The sequence below is a fragment of the Theropithecus gelada genome, chromosome 15, assembly GCF_003255815.1.
Source record: "Theropithecus gelada isolate Dixy chromosome 15, Tgel_1.0, whole genome shotgun sequence".
Lineage (NCBI taxonomy): Eukaryota > Metazoa > Chordata > Mammalia > Primates > Cercopithecidae > Theropithecus > Theropithecus gelada.
The window spans coordinates 107795229-107806426 of record NC_037683.1 but is presented as its reverse complement, the minus strand read 5'-3'; the positions used below and the strand labels follow the sequence as shown (position 1 = coordinate 107806426).

The 11198-nt window shown below is 39.6% G+C and overlaps 1 long non-coding RNA gene across 1 annotated transcript; it reads right to left on the bottom strand.

Annotated features, from left to right (window-relative positions):
- Positions 1-6344: 6344 nt before the first annotated feature.
- Positions 6345-7501, bottom strand: LOC112608596. Its single transcript, XR_003116014.1, has 2 exons — positions 7387-7501; positions 6345-6447 (listed from the first exon to the last, which is right to left on the bottom strand). It is a non-coding gene; the product is annotated as an uncharacterized LOC112608596 (long non-coding RNA).
- Positions 7502-11198: the final 3697 nt, after the last annotated feature.

Here is an 11198-nt window from a genome sequence, read left to right as displayed (position 1 = left end):
CTGGAGGGGAGGTTGTCTGGGGGCTGGCATGTCTCTGGTCAGGGAGGAGTTTATCCTATGGTTGGAATGTTTCTGGTCAGAGATGTCATTTGTGGTTTATGGTCATGCTGACCTTAGCCATTAGGCTGATGCCCTTTGGATTTAGGTGGTTTTTGATCAAGGGGAACTTTAGAATGGTGGTGCTTGTCCATGATGGTGATGCTCCTGCTCTGTCAAAAACCTCTATCAACAGAATGCAGTGTGTGTGGACTTGTTTGGATTTTGATTGAAAAACAGATCTGTGAGAAAATCATGAAAATTTGAACACCAAACATTAGATGATATTAAGGAATTACTGTTAATTTATTTAGTTGTGTTAATGGTACTACTATTACGCATTTTAAAAGTCCTTTCCCTTAAAGATACATAGCTATGTATTTAAAAATGACATAATATGATGTCTGGGGTTTGTTCTAAAATTCTGCATGAGTGTGTGTTTGTGGGAGGGATATATGTGAAATTTTAAGACTACATATATTTACAATTATTGAAGTAGAATGTAAGGAATACATTGGGTTTTATTACTTTTGTCTCTACTTCTGTGTATGTTTGAAAATTTTCATAAGTGTAAATAAAAATCTAATAAAAATCACAGTTTTAAAAATTAGGATGATAAATCATAAATAACAAATAAGATCTAATAAAAATACTGTATAGTGTCATAGTGTAAAAGTGTTTTATGAAGACACATATTGATAATTATATTTTGAAACTCCATAAATTGAAAAGCTCAACAATGATACTGTAACTTCCTGATGGGTTCTTCCTGCCTGCTGCACACACAAAAAAATCAATTCACAGAGACCAGGGCATTGCAGTAAAGGAAGAGTTTAATTGATGCAAAGCCAGCCACACCACGCAGGAGATGGAGTTATTAAATCAAACTCATCGAAAGCTTGTAGGTTAGGGTTCTTTCAAAGGTAATGTGGGGGAAGGGAGGGAGGTGGCTAGGCAATGGATGCTTTCTGCTGATTGTTTTGGGGGCGCAATCACAGCATGGGAAAGGATCCTGCTGTGTGCTGAATCGCTTCTGCTTCTGCATGGGGCCACATTAGCAGTTGGTGGGTTCAGAAGGTGCCAAAATTGGTGCCAAACATGCAAAATATCTGAAAGGCTATCTCAAAAGGCCAATCTTGGGTTCTACAGTAGTGATGTTATCTGCAGGAGTAATTGGAAAAGATGCATATCTCGTGACGTCTGGAATGATGGCTGGCAGTCTTTTGTGTCTATACCTTTGCTGAATTCAGCCTCCTCTCCTCCTAGCCTGGTAGTCTCTCATTAGTTTTATAAAGGTGGTTGAGTTTTGGAGGACTATTATCATTTAAACTGTAAACTACATGTCTCCCAAAGCTAGCCCATCCTAAGCCCAGTAATAATTAAGGCAACATGAAGGTAAAATGTAAGAGGGAAGTTGGCTAGATTAGATCTTCCCCACTGCCATAATTTTCTCACTGTTATAATTATTGCAAACGCAGTTTCAATATGAGTTGTTTTTCAGTTCAACCTCTGACTTTCTAATTAAAAATGATTAAATACATGAGCATCTTCTTCCTATTCTACCAACATCCTATTGAAATGACCATGTGATGAACAAAAGAGAAGATGTGTGTCCATGCTGAGAACAGGATGCAAAACCTTCAGCTGACTAGAGGGCAGGAGGAGATGGGAACACACTGGAATGTGTAGCCTGAACGATGCAAAGAACAGAGTTGAGGGTGAGATGGAAACCCCTCACGAAAGAAAGACTACAAACTTGGAATCACAGGCATGCATCACAAGCAACTGCAGTGCTACTAAAGGACTGTTTATGGATCAGCTGGGCCAGTCAGCATCCCTTCCTCCCATCCTGCAACTCCTGGCAGTTGCTGGCAGCAGTTATTTAAAAGAGACCAGACAAGCTGGTTCCTGAGTGAGTTCAAGCACAGTCAGCCCAGGACCAGCCTCGTGGCTCCCAATCTATGGTACTGAGGGTCACTTTCATTAATGATATTTCCAAGGAAACAATAATTGCCTTTAGTAAACTACAGAAGCATCAGTAGAAACGATATTTTAGTAAATATCTCATATTACTTCTGCCAGAAATACCTCTGCCTTTGCATTTTCAAAAGACATTTGTTGCATCCTTTACTGAACTATACTTTTATAATCTCAATTCCTTCAAAAACCTAACTTTATCTATTTATGTATGTATTTATTTTGAGACAGAGTCTCGCTCTATCACCCAGGCTGCAGTGCAATGGTGCCATCTCTGCTCACTGCAACCTATGCCACCCAGGTTCAAACGATTCTCCTGCCTCAGCCTCTCGAGTAGCTGGGATTACAGGCGCCCGCCACCACACCCGGCTAATTTTGGTATTTTTAGTAGAGACAGGGTTTCACTATGTTGGCCAGGCTGTCTCGAACTCCTGACCTCAAGTGATCCACCAGCCTCGGTCTCCCACAGTGCTGGGATTACAGGCGTGAGCTACCTCGCCCGGCCCAAAAACCTAACTTTAATTATCTCCCTAGCCACTCTACTGATCATTTTATTTAGTGCTCTTTTACACCATAACATATATATATAAGGAAAACTGGCCTCTTTTACATATTTATTTTTATCCTGTTTTCCTCTAAAAACTATTAAGGCAACTTCCAAAATATATTCTACATAATGAGATTAATAAGCAAGCAAAGTAACTAAATCAGTAAGAAAATCTAGCTTGGATTGGTATGGGTTAAAAAATAAATACACAAAATATAACATGATATTTGGTCTAATACAGGCTTCCCGTGCCCCCCTTCTCCCGGCACCCCACAAGGGGACAGGGATGCCCGCGTCTGCAGCCATGGCTGGGCAGCTGCCCTTGCCCCCGGGAGTGCAGGGCTCCCTGCCCACCAGCTCAGGAGCGGGCAGGGCTCCTGCCTGTTCCCCACTCCCGCCAGCTCCACAAGCGCGGCCCTGCGCTGCCTCCCCTGCTGCAGCCGGCATCTTGGCAGCAGCCTCTCCAGATGGGCCGCTGCTACCATCAGAACCACCCAAGCCGGTAATGCGGCTCAGCCAGTTCTGCGATCCCACCCAGGAACAGAGGGCAGCAAGAAAACCTCACTTTGATCCCCCTGTGATTCCATCTCCAACCTGACCAATCGGCACTCCCCACTTCCTGAGCCCCCGCCATGTTATATTTCAAAACTCTGATCCCCAAACGCTCGCGGAGACTGATTTGAGCAATAATAAAACTCCGGTCTCCCTCCCAGCTGGCTCTGCAAGAATTACTCTTTCTCTATTGCAATTCCCCTGTCTTGATAAATCAGCTCTGTCTAGGCAGTGGGCAAGGGGAACTTGTTGGGCGGTTATATATGCACTCAGACACACAAATGTATGTAATATTTGCAACTGGAAGTAGAACAGGACCTCCTAATCCAGAGACCAGCTCCTGCAGTGTCAGGAGTCAGCAGCTCCCTGCCAGATGGAGCCTCAGTTGTGGTCATACCATTGAGAGCTCTCGCAGCTGAACACCAGTCCCCAACTCTGATTCAACCATTCCACAGATATTTATTCAGATGTTCCAGGAACTATTCTAAGGGCATCAAGTGCTGTTCTTGTCACAAGCAAAGAAAGTCTCAAAGGGAAGTTTTCTCTTCTGGTGGTGCCTGCCCCACCTCCAAGCCTGGCACCTTTCAAAATTTAGGGTATTTCCGACATGTGTTGCTCTTCTTCAGCTTTGTCCTGGCATAATTTTATCTCCCAAGAGCCTTCATTTTCTTCCTTCATTGATCCTTCATGTGCTGTAGCTAACAGGAATTCCTCAGAGCTCATAGCCTTTGCATAGTGTGGTTTCATGGCTGTCAACACTGATATGTTTATCTCTACTTTGAGCTTGGTGTAGTTTTCATTAGGATTTTGTGAAATGCACAGGATGATGTAGGCTAGAATGATAGGTTCGATTAGCTATATGTTCCTTGATGATTTCACAGTAAGTTATATTTAAATAACCTAACTATTCATATTTATGCTTCCATGATAAGAGATTTTAGTACTTTTGAATCAAACCATTTAAAGAATATTTTTTTGAATGAAACATTTACTTAAAATGATTACATAACACTCCCCTTGTGTGCCACCTTTTAGGCAAAATTAACAACATATTCCTAAAACCCAGCTTACTAAATTGCTTCTCTTGATGGCTTTTTTTTTTTTTTAAACCCAGGAAGAATTTCTAATTGGAAGCTTTAATTGTAGTGAGCTATGTACTAGCCAAGGAAGGCAATAAATTGAAAATATGCTGTTTAATTTTGTTGTTGTTTGTTTGGCTGGAGAACACTAGTTTTATTTCTATTCATAAACCAGTGCTTCCCAACCAGGGCTGTTTTTGCCTCCAGGGAACAAAATGTCTGGAGACATCTTCTGTTGTCAAAACTGGGGGTTGCTACTGGCACTTAGTGAGTACAGGCTATGGATGCTGCTAAACATGCCATCATGCACAGAACAGCCTATACCCTCTCTTCTCCTCTGCAAAAAGAATTTAAAATTATCTGACTCGAAAGGTTAATACTGCTAAGATTAAGAAACCCTGCCATCAACCAGTGGAAGTAAAAATTGTAAGGATTTATTATTTCAAATCTATACAGCTTTACCTCATGGGTTTTACTTTTTCTAATTCCCTTTAGGGAAGTTTCTCTCCCCTCTCATTTTCCAAACCAAGTTGTGATTTTTGGCATGAATGACTCCACCTCCACAGTCCAGCTTCTGTGCTTTAAAATGTTGTGGTATGGGCTCCTGCCTTGTAGTTGCAAACTTCGAGGCCTGTCGTATGTCCTGTTACCCCAGACCACTCCATCACATGACCTGTGCATACACCTTACATCATTCTGAAATGCCCTTCACATATGCCCTCTTTCAGAATATAAAACATCTTTCTTGCATAAATACTTCCAAGGAAAGGCAACTACTTAAACCCCTTGAAGTTTTGTTCTATGAAAAACAAATGGCGGTTCAGCTGGCAGCATCCTCAGTACCACTCTTGACATTTTCTATCCTCACCTGCTTTTCCTTCTAATTTTCTCCATCTGTTTCAGAGAACACACTTTGGGTTATCTAGGGCCTGTGCCAAAGGAGGCCTTGTGGATAAGTGTGGCTCAGCCTTCCTCAACAAAAAATTACCTTTCAATTCAGGGCAGAAGCTTATGATATTAAAACTCATGTGGTTCCACGAGCATCTCCTCAATACACTTTCCTCGTGAGCCAGGAGTGAGGGTAACTGGCAAAGCAATCAGGTCTTGGCGCCAACAAAATCCCATTTCATCCCTGAGATACAAAGCCCATCAGGACATTACATCTGTCTGTATTACTTACTACTATATAATCCCCAGTACCTAGAACAAAGCAGTTAAGCAATATTCAACAGTCAGAAATATATTTATCATATGCCTGCTAAAAATACCCTCCATTTTCTAGCTCTCTAATCAGTTAATATGTGCACATTTAAACTACATCACAGCATTGGATTTGTTCCGTCTGTCTGTATGGACACAATTGTGCTGCTGACAATTTAGTCAAGTGTTTCATCTCTATGTAGACAACTGTCATGTAAGAATTAATGAGAATTTCCTAACATCATGGTGGCAACTGGCAGCTATTGCTCTGAAAATTTCTAGCTCTGAAAAATTTTAGGCCAACATGTTTACAGTAATGTTTTAGTTTAAAGAACTTGGAAATGGGGTTTCCTGGAATGTACTGGAATAAACCAGGTATTTTATTCTCAGTTTTGGGAGACATCTGCTTTCCTGAAGTTCCCCAGGCTACCACCATCCAAAAGCAGAAAAGCCATTTAGGGAACCAAGAGTTTTAGTCAAGCTATCTAACCGTCATCAGAAATAAAGAAAACAAATCACCTCTATAGCCTTCTGGGTTAATTTTTATAAGGTGGTTTGTCTTCATTCAGTAGAAAAGAATAATCTTACTTCAGCTCATTGGCAGGCCAATAAAAGCTCTAAAGCTGAATTTTCACCAAAATCTCAGTTGAGATAAGTAATATTTAAGGATTATTTGGAAGAATAGAATCCATTGATTTCTGTAATAACCAGAGATTTAATACTGGATTAATCCAGACCATTATATAACTCCATACACAAGCCATATTGTCTTGATTGCCAAAGAAATTGCTTTTAAGAAATTGTCATATATTTATTGTACAAAACATGTTTATTGTAGGGTTATTGTTGAAGACAATGTCCCCTTTATCACTTGGTAACTCAATTAAAGGCCCGAATAAAGACTGCTCTCAGACTTGATCTTGACAACAAAACCTCTCACATAAAATTTACTCAAAGTATGAATGTTAGAATTCTCTTTTATTTCTAGGAAGCTGAGGTACAAATATAGAACCAAATTTCAGTGACATAGATCTTTATCATATCTTGCATGGTCCTCTGAAATAGGAAGAAAACGTTATATTTCAACTTTTGACTTTAGGGTAAAAAATCACTTTTATACAAATCAAAACCAAACAAGAAAAGAACCCCATATAAATTATAAAGATAAAGGCTGACAAAATGGACCACAATAAAATAAAATTTCTGTGTAACAAGACACTAGGAATAAAAGTTTGTAAGAAAAGCTAGTGGGAACAAAAAGGTATTTACAACATTATCGAAGATATAGATTGTTATCCTAATAAAGAGGAAAGAAAAAAACAAAAGTACAAACGCATTAAGAAGAGAAACCATGGCTGGGCGTGGAGGCTCACGTCTGTAATCCCAGCACTCTGGGAGACCGAAGTGGACAGATCACGAGGTCAGGAGTTTCAGACCAGCCTGGCCAACATGGTGAAACTCCGTCTCTACTAAAAATACAAAAATTAGCCAGATGTGGTGTGGGGCGCCTGTAGCCCTAGTTACTCGGGAGGCTGAGGCAGGAGAATCACTTGAACCCAGGAGGCAGAGGTTGCAGTGAGCCGAGATCATGCCACGGCACTCCAGCCTGGGCAACAGAGCAAGACTCCATCTCAAAAAAAAAAAAAAAAGAATAGAGAGAAAAAACATTAATGGCTAATATCTAAAGATTCTCAGACTCATTAGTAATCAAAAAAGTATACATTATAGCAATGATGAGAGTGCAATTCTCTTTATCTAAATTTGTATACATAAAAAAGTCAGACAAAATCAAGCATTACTGAAGTGACGATAAAGGAGTTCTCTGGTGATGCTGGTGGGAAGATACAGTGGCTGTGCGAGGTGATTCTACAACATGACTTACAGGTGAATACTCATGTGCACCCTCTACCCCAACAACATGACAGCTCTTCCCCTGCCATCTTCCATGGTCCAAGCAAACATGCATGAGTGTGTCCTAGGCAGCTGCACCCTCACTTTTGTGCATCACAGCAGGGTCCACCTTCTCTGAATCCTTAGGACACTATTCTCTGTGTCCTGGTATGTTCCTGACACTATACAATGGCTCCAATCAGACCTACTACTGCCCAGAACAAAGGGAAACTTTGGTTATGTAGGGTGTATTTACATAAAGACCGTTTTCAAAGAGCAAGAAAAATATAAAAGAAAGAAATTTGTGCCTGTATATAGACTCCCTAAAGCTGTCTCTGGCCTCCAGTTTAAAAACATCTAGAAACTAGCCAGGCCCTTGTCTTTCCTTGAAGCACATTTATCTGCCTAGAATTGGGTGTAAATAGCTTTGTTATATTTCCCACCACATGATTCTGAAGAGCTGGACCAAATGTACCCAAACTCTGGTACACATTTGTCAGTGCTGCCTCTTACAGGACAAAAAAAAAACTGAGTATTTTCTTTCAGACACTCATACATTTTCCATATTGAAAATGTGGGATATTCTGTATTTCCACAAGCAGTTCTTTCTCTCTCCTCTGTCTCTCTCTCATTGTTCTTGAAACCCTTACTCTCTCACTCTGTGATTTGTCTGCATATAATAAAGATACGTGTACAAGAAATACTCTTCTTTCCTCTTAATTCTACTAAGAGAAAAATGCAGTAAGTTCAATGATAAAGGGCAGTTGGTAAGTGACCTTAGGTGTAGGGAGAAAGACGCTGGTAGGGATGAGGCGAACAAGAAAGTCCGTTTTCCATGTAAAGGGCGGAACAATTTCTCAGTAATTGCTGAGATCAAGGATAAGCCCTACGAGTTTGGGCAGGAAAGAGGACTCCTATTACTTTGAGAGAATGCAGAAATCCCTCCACTTTGTTGTTGTTTTCTCTGAGTCCTTGTGATCTGGCCCCCAAGAATTCCTGTGGTGGCAGCAGTAGGTGCCTAGGAGAAACAAAACTCTGAGGCCAGGGCATCTTCCTCTCCAGTTGGTGCAGCTGTGATCCCAAGAGGGTGATGCAAACTCTTTTAAGTCTTTTCTCATTTTGCCACCTGTCACCTGGCTCCAAACATGGATGAAGCCATGAAAAACTGTAGCAGAGCACAGTAATCAAAGATGCAGCATTCTGGCCAGAAAACAGAAAAGAGGAGCTTCAGGAAACTAGAAGACATTGTGGAGAGGAAGTGACAACATAAAGTTTTTAATGAACTGAGTGCATCTCCAAGTTGCATGTGTGTGGATCTGCTCCTAATTAGTTAACCAAAGATTTTGAGAACGAAGCTAGCAGATTATCATCCAAGTTCCACACTGACCACCAGGACGTATCTGAAGAAAACTGGAAAGGCTTTGAAAACTCAACTGATTGTTGGAACCACAGTTCACAAAACAGAGACTGGAACTTGCAGCTTGAATATAGCAAGGTCAATTGCTTCTAAAGCAAAAATAGCATCAATCTGCCTAATATTTTAATAAGACCCAGAGCCTGAAACTTAATGTCCATGGCACAATCCAAAATTACAAAAAACAGATAAATTGCACCCACATGAGAAAACACAATCAGTACTAAGTAGTTACCAATACTGAGAAGAAACAGAAGTTTGAATTACATCACAAGGATTTTAAAGCAGCTTTTGTAAAAATGTTCCAACAAGTGGTCACAAACACTTTTTTTTTTTCTTGAGATGGAGTCTCACTCTGTCGCCCAGGCTACAGTGCAGTGGCACGATCTAGGCTCACTGCAATCTTGGCCTCCCGGGTTCAAGCGATTCTCCTGCCTCAGCCTCCCAAGTAGCTGGAACTACAGGTGTGCACCACCACATCCAGCTAATTTTTGTATTTTTAGTAGAGACGGGGTTTCACCATGTTGGCCAAGATGGTCTTGATCTCTTGACCTCATGATCTGCCTGCCTCAGCCTCCCAAAGTGCTGGGATTACAGGCGTGAGCCACCGCGCCCGGCCGCAACACTTGTATACCAATGGAAAACTAGAAGTATCAGAAAATAAAAAGAAGATGTAAAAAGAAACAACATGAACATATTAGGACCAAAAAATACAATAACTGACATACAAAATTCTAGGTAAGCTTTTTATTACAATAAAATTAAAGAGGTAAGAATCTGTTATTGTGAATATAAATCAACAGAAATTATCTAATCTTAACAACAGCTCTCTATTGAGAGAGAATATGAAGATGATGAGAATATGAAGAAAGATGAAAAAGTCTTGATTAGAGTCTTAGAGACCTGAGGAACAATAACTAAAGTTCCAACATACATGTCATCTGAGTCTCAGAGAGAGAAGAGGAAAAGGAGAACAGTGCTGAAAAAATTTTGAAAACCTAGCAGGAAAAATTACCCAAATTGGGCAAAAGGCAAACATTAATTGAAGTAAAAGGAGAAATCAACAAATGTACAATTATGATTGGATAATTCAACACTCCTTTCTCACTAATAATTAGTGAACATTTGAAATTAATTGATGGTAAGTTTGATTAATTCTGAGATTTTTTAGCAGTATTGTTTATCACACAGAGTTACAGATCATTTCTATATAGCAGACAAAACTGCATTTTGATCCATATGTAATAGTTCCTCGCACAAAATGTTGAGTTAATGCCAGTCAGAATGTCTCTCTTCTTCCAGTACAGGGAATACAAAATAATGGCAAGACCTAAGCTCATGTATGCAGTGATACACTGAATACCTTAAATAATAGGACATGAGATTACAAGAACAATGCAATCACTACGAATGAGAAAATTATGTAAAAGCTCAAGTTCATGTGCTGAGGAGGCTTCTGAGAAGTCTTGAAGGATAAGTGGTCAATGGTCAATTCAGCTATTACTGGGTTAGACTATTCATTGTCTTACTGCCTTAATTCTCATCAAAAAAGGCTGCTCTGCCAGCTTTTTTACTGTGGGACACTGATTAACAACACCCCAGCTAGAAAATTCTTCCTAATGTCTGTCCTGAATCTCTCCTGATCCAACAAGCAAGGGTATACAAAAACTTATCAACTCCATCATCAATTACAAAAAAAATTAAGTCATCATAATCATAGTATATGATTTAAGGATTTACTAAAATACAATGGTAGTCAAGCCGTCAGAGGATGGAGGAACCTCAGTTTCACCATCTGGTTTTTCCTCTTTGTTCCCTTTAGGTTAGTCTCAGCCAAAAGACCCAACACTAATCACAATGCTTTGTCCATTTCAGTAGGCAAAATTCCTTACAACAACAAATAAAATAATTCCTAAGCATTTATTTCATAAAATAAATTAGGTATTTTGGCCTCACAAAAATAAGAGGTAGAGTCTACTCTAAACACTGTTTTGTGTATCCTTTTCATAAATTTCAAATTAGAATGTATAAGTTTATCATGTCTTCCATTTGTTAGGTATAGTGTTAGTAACATTTATAAAATCATTTTCTTTCTTCTGTACTTATTTGACATAAAATGTATCATTCTCTGAGAATATAAGATGAAGTCATTCCACAGAAGACTTACTTATATTCAGAGTTATTTCTGGGTAACAGTACTCCATAAATTCCCTTTGAGGGCCTTATTCCATTCAACAAGAATGCCTCGATGGTAGGCAAAATTGTATGTAAGTTAACAGTATGAAATTTGAATCAAGCTCTGCCATTGAATTATCACGTGAACCTGGAACAACGTAACCTCTCCCTGCCTTAGTTTCTCTATTTATATAATGGTAATTGTAATAAAAGTATATTTCAAGGGCTTTTGCAAGCACTATATGAACCAACAGATCTTACACATTTAGAACAGTAACTTGATATTTTAGGCACCATGTAAGTTACCGTTATAATCTGCAATTGTATC